A 15,301-nucleotide genomic window follows, 5' to 3' on the forward strand; every position below is an offset into this window, starting at 1 on the left:
CATTCTCACCTCGACTTCAATGTTCTTCATATTGTGCCCCATCCCCAATGAAATTTAAATTTTTGCATTCGTCGTCACTGATTTTGGGGAAATTTGCCCCCCCCCCCCCAACAGTAACATTTTCAATACAGGGACCCCTTCCAATATTGACATTTCCATAGGCTCTATTAACCTCCCTCCCCCATCCACACCCCAATTACCTATATGCTTTCATCATTTTGGCATTGACTTATTCTTTATTTAACCCCCCCCCCCTCATCTTTATTGTAAACCATTTTTTATACTGTATTTATACATTAGTCTTGCCCACTCTCTTGTTACATTTCCACTTTCTCTCATTAGGAAAGATGGTTAAATCTATCTCGCTGATACCAGATATAAACAAACATCAAAAGGTCGAACACCATACTCAATTCTACACAAGACTGCATCAGACCCCATCTCACCTCAGTCATACAGCATTATCATTACAGAGTGCCTACATCATCATAATCACCAGCATCATCACATATATTTCACAAAATAAGAAAATGAAAAGAACAGAATTAAGCAGTATCAACTAATTTATTAACATTTATGAACTCATTTATTTTTTTTTTTTTTTTTTTGTTTCTATAAAGATCTTTTTAAATCCAACATGACATCAACAAAAGGATGGCAAATGGATGGGGGGGGGGGGGGGCTGTCTCTTGAATTCAAATTTTTCAGTTGTAAAAGTTTACTGTAGATTTTGAAAAAAATATTCAATAATATCAACATGCTATTTTATTATGTAAAGAACAGGTATATACTGAGTTTTATGAGTACTTTATCTTACATTGGACATTATTGTTGTTGTTTTTACTACTATCTGTATTATCATTATTATTACTACTATTATCATGATCATTGTCATTATTGTTACTATTAGTTGGAATATTTTTGTTTTACCCCAATTTATGGAATTATTTTATAAATAATTTAAAAATAAGATCTGAGAATGTATATTATTATCTAGATCTATTATTTTTAAATTATATTTAAAATAATTCCATAAATTAGGGTAAAACAAAAATATTCCAACTTTATGAGCGACAGTGTATAATTATATTACTACAGTATTACTATTGAACTACATAATTTTATAACCCCCCCCCCCCCCTTCAATTTACTATCCAGTACAGCATCCCTAATATTTTTGTCAGAACTTGACTTAAGATTAAATATCAAAAAACTATATTCCATGTACACGCATTTAAAAGAAGATATGATTACTTTCATGATCCTCGATATATCTTCTTCTTATTCTTCTGGTAATCTTCAAAAGGCGTTGTAGCCTTTCACGAAGATGAACTAATACTAAAGATTACAAGTGGTGTTGCATTTTAATTTTATTAAAAAATGATAAACTTATGTCTATCTGATAGGGCCTTTTTTGAAGAGAAGAGTAAAGGTTTAAATGTATTTCCAATTATTTTAAAAGTAATTTCCAATTTATTTTAAGTTATTATTTGCTAGACTTTTGTGAACAAAAGTTTGTTAGATATAATGTAATATTTAGGAAAAGTACCTTTGAGTACATCTTTTAATATGCTGAGAGAATAAACTGTAGCAACACCATAGTTTGTCACCTAAATAAAAAGCTAGAGAATAATTGAGAATTACAAGATATAATGCAACACAAGATGACAGTTCCCCAAATCTTTGTATATAGTCCAAGTCGAGTGTGGTGTTCGCATGGGCTTAGATTTATATACAGCCTGAATATTTTCGAACTTCATACAAACATACCTTGCCAAAGTTCAACTTAGGTCTTAGGTGTCCTGTTCCTGATTAGATACATTTGTTGATCAGGTCCTGGTGCTCTTTGTTGCACTTCTGTGATCATTATCTGCTTCTTTGTTCCATAGCATCTACAATTAAAAGAAAACAGAAACCTAGTAAGGTTCCTGCTAATATCATAATGCATGCATAAGTTATCTGTTTATAACTTTGTTCATGTCCTTTAGAGAAAGAAATATCCATGTCATATGTAGGGTTGGATCCAGAATTCTCACCAACATAAAACTAAGGAGTGGCATAAAATCCTGAAAATAAACTAATTATTTCAAACAAGGCACAATGACATAACTAAGAGCGAAATCAGGGGAAGTGGGAGGTGGGGAGGGGGGGGAGACACCTTTTTTGTTTTGTTTTTGTTGTCGTTGGTAGATCTAGCCTAGATCTACATTCAAACTAAGCTGAATCTGGACCTGGATCACAATAATGACACATGTGCACGACTAGTCTAGTCTAGTGAATCAAAAACGAGCCTAGACCCATGGCTTTGGAAGTCTTTGCTACAAGCTATAGATCTAGATCTAATTGCCTATTTTTAATATTATTAGTAGGTGGCTCTGGACCTAGATCTAGACCCGTCCCTATGGCTATGCCACATCTTAAAAAGGGGGCACAGAATGATTGTGCACCCCCCCCCCCCCCCTCCATATTAAACTTCCACATTGATCCACCTAGATCTAGAGGAAATCTACATCAGGCATTTAGATCTATTTAGATTTTTTTGTTAGAGTACATTAGGCCTAGAATCTAGCCCTAGATCTAGGCCTAGATCTATACTAGATTCGGGGTTAAATGCTGTTTAGGTCTAGAATTCTATAGACTTCTAGATCTACTTAAGACAGTGCAACTGCTAGATCTAAAGTTAGGCCTGCATAGCCCGAATTTTTCTGTCTCTTTCGTTCGTTAGCCTCCGATTTGGGTAGGGTCGGCTAAAGAGAGGAGCCGACCCTACCCAAATCAGAGGCTAACGAACGAAAGAGACAGAAAATTCAGGCTAGAATATGCTATGAATACTAGTCTAGATCTAGGCTTTACTGTAACACTAACACACTGTAAAGTCATAGCCGCGCCAGCTCAGGAAACGCAGTCGCTTCTTGGTGTTTCAGCCGGCTAGCACCGGCGGATTGAAAATCACATTCTGCTCGACGAGATCTCATCGGCTTGGACTAGCAATGAGCCATTTGCGCAGTCTACAACAGATCCACATCTACGACCGATTACTATCGGTAATCAAGCTATGAACTGAACTTAAAATTATGAGATGCGCTCTAATGAAATAACCTACGGTAAAATCCTGATTGTTTCTAAAAATATTACCGTCGATGACTTAAATTAGAGTTCATTCAATCAGTTAATATTCTTTGGTCAGAAGAAAGAAAAGAGGATGGGGTAGGGGGTTAACCGGGTAATACGTTGTGACAATGCGGGGAGCCGCTCACTGCAATGACGAACACATCACAATAATTTCAGAGACCTTCAAACAAAATGGATCTTTACTTACTTTTCTTGATATCATAGGGTATCACTTCGATGTCAATGTTCGCCTGAAGATTTTCTGCTTCACTAAGATGTACTTGACAAACTTCTATTATAATAGAAATTCACTTAAAAGAAAAATGTTTCATTGTTCGTAATTGAATAACTTGAAAGTCGCAGTTCATACAACCGCCATTTTCGTGCTCAAATCGTAGGGAATTCTGGGAATGAAAAAAATGTTTTATGCATGACCTAATACATAAAACATTTTGTCGATGGCCAATCAACGAACAGTAGTTGGCGTATTTTTTACGTCATTGCTCATGAATATTCATTGACCCTCCAAAACCGTCGTTCAAATCGGACAAAACCCCAATAATTCATCCAATGCAAAACCTATGAAATGTCAAAGGTCACGATTTTAGTTGGCCCTCTAGTCCTCCTACGAAGGACATACTGTGTATGATCGAATCTCTTTGCTTAGTAGTATGTATCTCTATGTACGCTACCGATAGAAAAGTACAAGTTCCTCGAAATGCATGCCGGACAGGCGTATGAAAGATGACGTAATGCTATCGAAATACTATGAATGAATATTCAAAGCAAATGGCGTACGAACGAAGTCTATTATGTAGAGGCTCTGTTTCCTTGTCTAGGACTGGGACTGTAGTCTGATTTCAAGAAAGGAAAACAATTTCGGGACAGTTCAAAATAATGCTTGGAAATGGAAATTCAAATGATACCGTTTTAAAAACCAGAAAGATATGGTTTGAGGACAAGAAGCAGGATGTAATTCATTGCTCGGCAATCTTGACTGTATTTAAAACAGAGCATCCAATATACCTGATATTTAATAGTACTGTACAATGTCAATTAAATAAAATAACTAAATAAACAAACAAATAATGGACCTCTTTAGCCAAGACTGTGGATTTTTATTGTTGAGCACTAAATGATTCTGCTCGGTCATACAGGCTAGGTGGGGGAATGCTTTCAATAGACTTAAATTTGAAAGGCCCTTTGTATCACTTCGTGCAAAATGACATAGGGCACTTCTAATAAATTTATACGAGAAGTAAAACCCTGTTCATCATTGTTTTCGTGTTGCAAAGTTGTTTACAGACTGAAAAAGGGATAGTACGGGACTGTAGAGAGTGAATAAAACTAGGAAATTATAATTGCAAATGTAAAACAACGTTGTAAACCTAGCAATAAGAGGCTCTTGAATGCAGTTTTTAAATGGACATGGCTTTGGGGCTACCCGCTACCGCCGCCAGGCTACGCTGTCGATTGCCAGCTAGCTGTCGATTGCCAGCTAGCTGTCGATTGCCAGCTAGCTGTCGATTGCCAGCTAGCTGTCGATTGCCAGCTAGCTGTCGATTGCCAGCTAGCTGTCGATTGCCAGCTAGCTGTCGATTGCCAGCTAGCTGTCTAGATGGGACCCCCCTGGCGATTAATGTGGGGGGGGGGTGATTTTTCAAATTTTCGAGGGCCAAACAAAAAATAGTGCTCTCTACCCCCCCCCCCCCCCCTCCCCCTTCCCCCTCTACCACTGAGTGAAATATCGGCCGGCACGATTTTTTTTTATTTCAGCACATTAAATTTCAAATTGATTTCAAGTTTGGGCCCCCCTAAGAAATCCTGAATCCGCGCCGATACCCACCCCCCCCCCCCAAATAAAAATCCCAAGGCTCCCCTGTAGTTTTTTTCTACATTGCTCCCCCCCCCCCCCGCAAAAGGTCCCTATTTTCTCATTGTTTTACATCAACAACAACAACAACAATAATATTTATTATAAAACTCCAAAATTGGTTTGTTTTTATAAATAATAATATCTGCCCGGCAAAATATTTGAAGTAAGTATGTAGATTAAGATCATCAGACTTTATTACACTGATGAGGTGTATTGGGTTCTCTTCACTTGTCTCTTTCTGGCTCTCTTTCTCTTTCTCTCTCTCTCTCTCTCTCTCATTGGGACTGAAAAAGTATTGAATGTAATAATGTTTGATAAATAGATAAAACAGGATTCCTGTCCTTCTTGTACTTCGTAAATATAATACTTTACCTTGCTTACAAGTTAATTGCAAGCTCATTGTATAGATCAATTAAGAGAATAGCAATAAATATGGACTTTGAGTGAGATCAAAATGGGTTTGACATCAGTTTTTCTTTTTCAAAGATTAAAAAAAAAGCAACAGCTGGGTGTCGAACCCGATACCTTCCAGTTACCAGGCGATTGCCTACCCACTAGACTAAAGTGTCACATTGCTAATCTCCATGTTTTTTTTCTTCATACTTATACTTATTGTTGTAGATGTAGCAAAAGAAAAAAACGCAACAGCTGGGGGTCGAACCCGATACCTTCCAGTTACCAGGCGATTGCCTACCCACTAGACTAAAGTGTCACATTGCTAATCTCCATGTTTTTTTTCTTCATACTTATACTTATTGTTGTAGATGTAGCAAAAGAAAAAAACGCAACAGCTGGGGGTCGAACCCGATACCTTCCAGTTACCAGGCGATTGCCTACCCACTAGACTAAAGTGTCACATTGCTAATCTCCATGTTTTTTTTTTCATACTTATACTTATTGTTGTAGATGTAGCAAAAGAAAAAAACGCAACAGCTGGGGGTCGAACCCGATACCTTCCAGTTATCAGACGATTGCCTACCCACTAGACTAAAGTGTCACATTGCTAATCTTCATGTATTCTTCATACTTACACTAATTGTTGTAGATGTAGCAAAAGATGTTTTCTGACTAATTCAGAGAGTCGCTTGTTAAAGAAAGAGTATTACATGCTATTTTTTCTTTGTTGAGGGGGGGGGGGTGTCCCCTTTAAAAAAGAGATGACAAGTCAATATTATGGAGTGAAGAAAAAAAAATAACATGGGTTTATATAAAGGAGAAACTGAGACTCGAACCGAGTACATTGCATTGTGAAGTGATCACTTTTATCCACAAGACCATTTTGCCTCACCGTGATAACTGGTTCGCTTTTTGTTGTTAACACTTTCTGCATGCTAATGACTTTACAAAATGTGCCGATTTACTGATTTGACGCTTTCGGGATGCATTATTATCATCATTTTTGTAGTCCGATGTTGTCAAGATTGCCCGTATTTTTTTTCTTTCAGTTACTGATATTACTGATATAATAGTGAGGTTTTATGTTTATTTCATTTAATTTGCAAACTGCTGACTTAAACTTAAAGTGATATGACAAGAGGCCACTGCCCTCACATAGTATAATGAATAGAACACGGGTCTATTCAATTCAGTATATGCTACGAATTCTATAACAGGGCACCAATGAATAGGGAAGCTTGGCTATTCGATTCTGTTTTCAATAGCTTGCACCTGCAATTTTTGAATAGTTACGTAACAAACTACTCAGCTCTTTCTGACATGGCATCAATAATATTAGTGAATTGAAAACAAACCTGACCCTCCCTTCATTGAGTGACTTTTGTTTGGTCAAATGCGAGGATTACCAAAGAGGAGGTAATAATAGCATTCCTGACATTGCAACAATGACCGCGTTATTTTGATGCATTGTCCCTAAACCTACCGAAGAGGCTCTTTGTCCTTGTCTGGGAGGACAAGCACTTTAGACTGGGGCTGTAGTCTGATTTCAAGAAAGGAAAACAATTTCGGGACAGTTCAAAATAATGCTTGGAAATGGAAATTCAAATGATACCGTTTTAAAAACCAGAAAGATATGGTTTGAGGACAAGAAGCAGGATGTAATTCATTGCTCGGCAATCTTGACTGTATTTAAAACAGAGCATCCAATATACCTGATATTTAATAGTACTGTACAATGTCAATTAAATAAAATAACTAAATAAACAAACAAATAATGGACCTCTTTAGCCAAGACTGTGGATTTTTATTGTTGAGCACTAAATGATTCTGCTCGGTCATACAGGCTAGGTGGGGGAATGCTTTCAATAGACTTAAATTTGAAAGGCCCTTTGTATCACTTCGTGCAAAATGACATAGGGCACTTCTAATAAATTTATACGAGAAGTAAAACCCTGTTCATCATTGTTTTCGTGTTGCAAAGTTGTTTACAGACTGAAAAAGGGATAGTACGGGACTGTAGAGAGTGAATAAAACTAGGAAATTATAATTGCAAATGTAAAACAACGTTGTAAACCTAGCAATAAGAGGCTCTTGAATGCAGTTTTTAAATGGACATGGCTTTGGGGCTACCCGCTACCGCCGCCAGGCTACGCTGTCGATTGCCAGCTAGCTGTCGATTGCCAGCTAGCTGTCGATTGCCAGCTAGCTGTCGATTGCCAGCTAGCTGTCGATTGCCAGCTAGCTGTCGATTGCCAGCTAGCTGTCGATTGCCAGCTAGCTGTCGATTGCCAGCTAGCTGTCGATTGCCAGCTAGCTGTCGATTGCCAGCTAGCTGTCGATTGCCAGCTAGCTGTCGATTGCCAGCTAGCTGTCGATTGCCAGCTAGCTGTCGATTGCCAGCTAGCTGTCGATTGCCAGCTAGCTGTCTAGATGGGACCCCCCTGGCGATTAATGTGGGGGGGGGGGGGGGTGATTTTTCAAATTTTCGAGGGCCAAACAAAAAAATAGTGCTCTCTACCCCCCCCCCCCCCCTCCCCCTTCCCCCTCTACCACTGAGTGAAATATCGGCCGGCACGATTTTTTTTTATTTCAGCACATTAAATTTCAAATTGATTTCAAGTTTGGGCCCCCCTAAGAAATCCTGAATCCGCGCCGATACCCACCCCCCCCCCCCCAAATAAAAATCCCAAGGCTCCCCTGTAGTTTTTTTCTACATTGCTCCCCCCCCCCCCGCAAAAGGTCCCTATTTTCTCATTGTTTTACATCAACAACAACAACAACAATAATATTTATTATAAAACTCCAAAATTGGTTTGTTTTTATAAATAATAATATCTGCCCGGCAAAATATTTGAAGTAAGTATGTAGATTAAGATCATCAGACTTTATTACACTGATGAGGTGTATTGGGTTCTCTTCACTTGTCTCTTTCTGGCTCTCTTTCTCTTTCTCTCTCTCTCTCTCTCTCTCATTGGGACTGAAAAAGTATTGAATGTAATAATGTTTGATAAATAGATAAAACAGGATTCCTGTCCTTCTTGTACTTCGTAAATATAATACTTTACCTTGCTTACAAGTTAATTGCAAGCTCATTGTATAGATCAATTAAGAGAATAGCAATAAATATGGACTTTGAGTGAGATCAAAATGGGTTTGACATCAGTTTTTCTTTTTCAAAGATTAAAAAAAAAGCAACAGCTGGGTGTCGAACCCGATACCTTCCAGTTACCAGGCGATTGCCTACCCACTAGACTAAAGTGTCACATTGCTAATCTCCATGTTTTTTTTTTCATACTTATACTTATTGTTGTAGATGTAGCAAAAGAAAAAAACGCAACAGCTGGGGGTCGAACCCGATACCTTCCAGTTACCAGGCGATTGCCTACCCACTAGACTAAAGTGTCACATTGCTAATCTCCATGTTTTTTTTCTTCATACTTATACTTATTGTTGTAGATGTAGCAAAAGAAAAAAACGCAACAGCTGGGGGTCGAACCCGATACCTTCCAGTTACCAGGCGATTGCCTACCCACTAGACTAAAGTGTCACATTGCTAATCTCCATGTTTTTTTTTCATACTTATACTTATTGTTGTAGATGTAGCAAAAGAAAAAAACGCAACAGCTGGGGGTCGAACCCGATACCTTCCAGTTATCAGACGATTGCCTACCCACTAGACTAAAGTGTCACATTGCTAATCTTCATGTATTCTTCATACTTACACTAATTGTTGTAGATGTAGCAAAAGATGTTTTCTGACTAATTCAGAGAGTCGCTTGTTAAAGAAAGAGTATTACATGCTATTTTTTCTTTGTTGAGGGGGGGGGGGGTGTCCCCTTTAAAAAAGAGATGACAAGTCAATATTATGGAGTGAAGAAAAAAAAATAACATGGGTTTATATAAAGGAGAAACTGAGACTCGAACCGAGTACATTGCATTGTGAAGTGATCACTTTTATCCACAAGACCATTTTGCCTCACCGTGATAACTGGTTCGCTTTTTGTTGTTAACACTTTCTGCATGCTAATGACTTTACAAAATGTGCCGATTTACTGATTTGACGCTTTCGGGATGCATTATTATCATCATTTTTGTAGTCCGATGTTGTCAAGATTGCCCGTATTTTTTTTCTTTCAGTTACTGATATTACTGATATAATAGTGAGGTTTTATGTTTATTTCATTTAATTTGCAAACTGCTGACTTAAACTTAAAGTGATATGACAAGAGGCCACTGCCCTCACATAGTATAATGAATAGAACACGGGTCTATTCAATTCAGTATATGCTACGAATTCTATAACAGGGCACCAATGAATAGGGAAGCTTGGCTATTCGATTCTGTTTTCAATAGCTTGCACCTGCAATTTTTGAATAGTTACGTAACAAACTACTCAGCTCTTTCTGACATGGCATCAATAATATTAGTGAATTGAAAACAAACCTGACCCTCCCTTCATTGAGTGACTTTTGTTTGGTCAAATGCGAGGATTACCAAAGAGGAGGTAATAATAGCATTCCTGACATTGCAACAATGACCGCGTTATTTTGATGCATTGTCCCTAAACCTACCGAAGAGGCTCTTTGTCCTTGTCTGGGAGGACAAGCACTTTAGACTGGGGCTGTAGTCTGATTTCAAGAAAGGAAAACAATTTCGGGACAGTTCAAAATAATGCTTGGAAATGGAAATTCAAATGATACCGTTTTAAAAACCAGAAAGATATGGTTTGAGGACAAGAAGCAGGATGTAATTCATTGCTCGGCAATCTTGACTGTATTTAAAACAGAGCATCCAATATACCTGATATTTAATAGTACTGTACAATGTCAATTAAATAAAATAACTAAATAAACAAACAAATAATGGACCTCTTTAGCCAAGACTGTGGATTTTTATTGTTGAGCACTAAATGATTCTGCTCGGTCATACAGGCTAGGTGGGGGAATGCTTTCAATAGACTTAAATTTGAAAGGCCCTTTGTATCACTTCGTGCAAAATGACATAGGGCACTTCTAATAAATTTATACGAGAAGTAAAACCCTGTTCATCATTGTTTTCGTGTTGCAAAGTTGTTTACAGACTGAAAAAGGGATAGTACGGGACTGTAGAGAGTGAATAAAACTAGGAAATTATAATTGCAAATGTAAAACAACGTTGTAAACCTAGCAATAAGAGGCTCTTGAATGCAGTTTTTAAATGGACATGGCTTTGGGGCTACCCGCTACCGCCGCCAGGCTACGCTGTCGATTGCCAGCTAGCTGTCGATTGCCAGCTAGCTGTCGATTGCCAGCTAGCTGTCGATTGCCAGCTAGCTGTCGATTGCCAGCTAGCTGTCGATTGCCAGCTAGCTGTCGATTGCCAGCTAGCTGTCGATTGCCAGCTAGCTGTCGATTGCCAGCTAGCTGTCGATTGCCAGCTAGCTGTCGATTGCCAGCTAGCTGTCGATTGCCAGCTAGCTGTCGATTGCCAGCTAGCTGTCGATTGCCAGCTAGCTGTCGATTGCCAGCTAGCTGTCGATTGCCAGCTAGCTGTCGATTGCCAGCTAGCTGTCGATTGCCAGCTAGCTGTCTAGATGGGACCCCCCTGGCGATTAATGTGGGGGGGGGGTGATTTTTCAAATTTTCGAGGGCCAAACAAAAAAATAGTGCTCTCTACCCCCCCCCCCCCCCCCTCCCCCTTCCCCCTCTACCACTGAGTGAAATATCGGCCGGCACGATTTTTTTTTATTTCAGCACATTAAATTTCAAATTGATTTCAAGTTTGGGCCCCCCTAAGAAATCCTGAATCCGCGCCGATACCCACCCCCCCCCCCCAAATAAAAATCCCAAGGCTCCCCTGTAGTTTTTTTCTACATTGCTCCCCCCCCCCCCGCAAAAGGTCCCTATTTTCTCATTGTTTTACATCAACAACAACAACAACAATAATATTTATTATAAAACTCCAAAATTGGTTTGTTTTTATAAATAATAATATCTGCCCGGCAAAATATTTGAAGTAAGTATGTAGATTAAGATCATCAGACTTTATTACACTGATGAGGTGTATTGGGTTCTCTTCACTTGTCTCTTTCTGGCTCTCTTTCTCTTTCTCTCTCTCTCTCTCTCTCATTGGGACTGAAAAAGTATTGAATGTAATAATGTTTGATAAATAGATAAAACAGGATTCCTGTCCTTCTTGTACTTCGTAAATATAATACTTTACCTTGCTTACAAGTTAATTGCAAGCTCATTGTATAGATCAATTAAGAGAATAGCAATAAATATGGACTTTGAGTGAGATCAAAATGGGTTTGACATCAGTTTTTCTTTTTCAAAGATTAAAAAAAAAGCAACAGCTGGGTGTCGAACCCGATACCTTCCAGTTACCAGGCGATTGCCTACCCACTAGACTAAAGTGTCACATTGCTAATCTCCATGTTTTTTTCATACTTATACTTATTGTTGTAGATGTAGCAAAAGAAAAAAACGCAACAGCTGGGGGTCGAACCCGATACCTTCCAGTTACCAGGCGATTGCCTACCCACTAGACTAAAGTGTCACATTGCTAATCTCCATGTTTTTTTTTTTCATACTTATACTTATTGTTGTAGATGTAGCAAAAGAAAAAAACGCAACAGCTGGGGGTCGAACCCGATACCTTCCAGTTACCAGGCGATTGCCTACCCACTAGACTAAAGTGTCACATTGCTAATCTCCATGTTTTTTTTTCATACTTATACTTATTGTTGTAGATGTAGCAAAAGAAAAAAACGCAACAGCTGGGGGTCGAACCCGATACCTTCCAGTTATCAGACGATTGCCTACCCACTAGACTAAAGTGTCACATTGCTAATCTTCATGTATTCTTCATACTTACACTAATTGTTGTAGATGTAGCAAAAGATGTTTTCTGACTAATTCAGAGAGTCGCTTGTTAAAGAAAGAGTATTACATGCTATTTTTTCTTTGTTGAGGGGGGGGGGGGTGTCCCCTTTAAAAAAGAGATGACAAGTCAATATTATGGAGTGAAGAAAAAAAATAACATGGGTTTATATAAAGGAGAAACTGAGACTCGAACCGAGTACATTGCATTGTGAAGTGATCACTTTTATCCACAAGACCATTTTGCCTCACCGTGATAACTGGTTCGCTTTTTGTTGTTAACACTTTCTGCATGCTAATGACTTTACAAAATGTGCCGATTTACTGATTTGACGCTTTCGGGATGCATTATTATCATCATTTTTGTAGTCCGATGTTGTCAAGATTGCCCGTATTTTTTTTCTTTCAGTTACTGATATTACTGATATAATAGTGAGGTTTTATGTTTATTTCATTTAATTTGCAAACTGCTGACTTAAACTTAAAGTGATATGACAAGAGGCCACTGCCCTCACATAGTATAATGAATAGAACACGGGTCTATTCAATTCAGTATATGCTACGAATTCTATAACAGGGCACCAATGAATAGGGAAGCTTGGCTATTCGATTCTGTTTTCAATAGCTTGCACCTGCAATTTTTGAATAGTTACGTAACAAACTACTCAGCTCTTTCTGACATGGCATCAATAATATTAGTGAATTGAAAACAAACCTGACCCTCCCTTCATTGAGTGACTTTTGTTTGGTCAAATGCGAGGATTACCAAAGAGGAGGTAATAATAGCATTCCTGACATTGCAACAATGACCGCGTTATTTTGATGCATTGTCCCTAAACCTACCGAAGAGGCTCTTTGTCCTTGTCTGGGAGGACAAGCACTTTAGACTGGGGCTGTAGTCTGATTTCAAGAAAGGAAAACAATTTCGGGACAGTTCAAAATAATGCTTGGAAATGGAAATTCAAATGATACCGTTTTAAAAACCAGAAAGATATGGTTTGAGGACAAGAAGCAGGATGTAATTCATTGCTCGGCAATCTTGACTGTATTTAAAACAGAGCATCCAATATACCTGATATTTAATAGTACTGTACAATGTCAATTAAATAAAATAACTAAATAAACAAACAAATAATGGACCTCTTTAGCCAAGACTGTGGATTTTTATTGTTGAGCACTAAATGATTCTGCTCGGTCATACAGGCTAGGTGGGGGAATGCTTTCAATAGACTTAAATTTGAAAGGCCCTTTGTATCACTTCGTGCAAAATGACATAGGGCACTTCTAATAAATTTATACGAGAAGTAAAACCCTGTTCATCATTGTTTTCGTGTTGCAAAGTTGTTTACAGACTGAAAAAGGGATAGTACGGGACTGTAGAGAGTGAATAAAACTAGGAAATTATAATTGCAAATGTAAAACAACGTTGTAAACCTAGCAATAAGAGGCTCTTGAATGCAGTTTTTAAATGGACATGGCTTTGGGGCTACCCGCTACCGCCGCCAGGCTACGCTGTCGATTGCCAGCTAGCTGTCGATTGCCAGCTAGCTGTCGATTGCCAGCTAGCTGTCGATTGCCAGCTAGCTGTCGATTGCCAGCTAGCTGATGATTGCCAGCTAGCTGTCGATTGCCAGCTAGCTGTCGATGATTGCCAGCTAGCTGTCATTGCCAGCTAGCTGTCGATTGCCAGCTAGCTGTCGATTGCCAGCTAGCTGTCGATTGCCAGCTAGCTGTCGATTGCCAGCTAGCTGTCGATTGCCAGCTAGCTGTCGATTGCCAGCTAGCTGTCGATTGCCAGCTAGCTGTCGATTGCCAGCTAGCTGTCGATTGCCAGCTAGCTGTCTAGATGGGACCCCCCTGGCGATTAATGTGGGGGGGGGGTGATTTTTCAAATTTTCGAGGGCCAAACAAAAAATAGTGCTCTCTACCCCCCCCCCCCCCCCCCCTCCCCCTTCCCCCTCTACCACTGAGTGAAATATCGGCCGGCACGATTTTTTTTTATTTCAGCACATTAAATTTCAAATTGATTTCAAGTTTGGGCCCCCCTAAGAAATCCTGAATCCGCGCCGATACCCACCCCCCCCCCCCAAATAAAAATCCCAAGGCTCCCCTGTAGTTTTTTTCTACATTGCTCCCCCCCCCCCCGCAAAAGGTCCCTATTTTCTCATTGTTTTACATCAACAACAACAACAACAATAATATTTATTATAAAACTCCAAAATTGGTTTGTTTTTATAAATAATAATATCTGCCCGGCAAAATATTTGAAGTAAGTATGTAGATTAAGATCATCAGACTTTATTACACTGATGAGGTGTATTGGGTTCTCTTCACTTGTCTCTTTCTGGCTCTCTTTCTCTTTTCTCTCTCTCTCTCTCTCTCATTGGGACTGAAAAAGTATTGAATGTAATAATGTTTGATAAATAGATAAAACAGGATTCCTGTCCTTCTTGTACTTCGTAAATATAATACTTTACCTTGCTTACAAGTTAATTGCAAGCTCATTGTATAGATCAATTAAGAGAATAGCAATAAATATGGACTTTGAGTGAGATCAAAATGGGTTTGACATCAGTTTTTCTTTTTCAAAGATTAAAAAAAAAGCAACAGCTGGGTGTCGAACCCGATACCTTCCAGTTACCAGGCGATTGCCTACCCACTAGACTAAAGTGTCACATTGCTAATCTCCATGTTTTTTTCTTCATACTTATACTTATTGTTGTAGATGTAGCAAAAGAAAAAAACGCAACAGCTGGGGGTCGAACCCGATACCTTCCAGTTACCAGGCGATTGCCTACCCACTAGACTAAAGTGTCACATTGCTAATCTCCATGTTTTTTTTCTTCATACTTATACTTATTGTTGTAGATGTAGCAAAAGAAAAAAACGCAACAGCTGGGGGTCGAACCCGATACCTTCCAGTTACCAGGCGATTGCCTACCCACTAGACTAAAGTGTCACATTGCTAATCTCCATGTTTTTTTTTTCATACTTATACTTATTGTTGTAGATGTAGCAAAAGAAAAAAAACGCAACAGCTGGGGGTCGAACCCGATAC

This window comes from Strongylocentrotus purpuratus, unplaced genomic scaffold, assembly GCF_000002235.5.
Source record: "Strongylocentrotus purpuratus isolate Spur 01 unplaced genomic scaffold, Spur_5.0 spur5_scaffold_3, whole genome shotgun sequence".
NCBI classification, from domain to species: domain Eukaryota; kingdom Metazoa; phylum Echinodermata; class Echinoidea; order Camarodonta; family Strongylocentrotidae; genus Strongylocentrotus; species Strongylocentrotus purpuratus.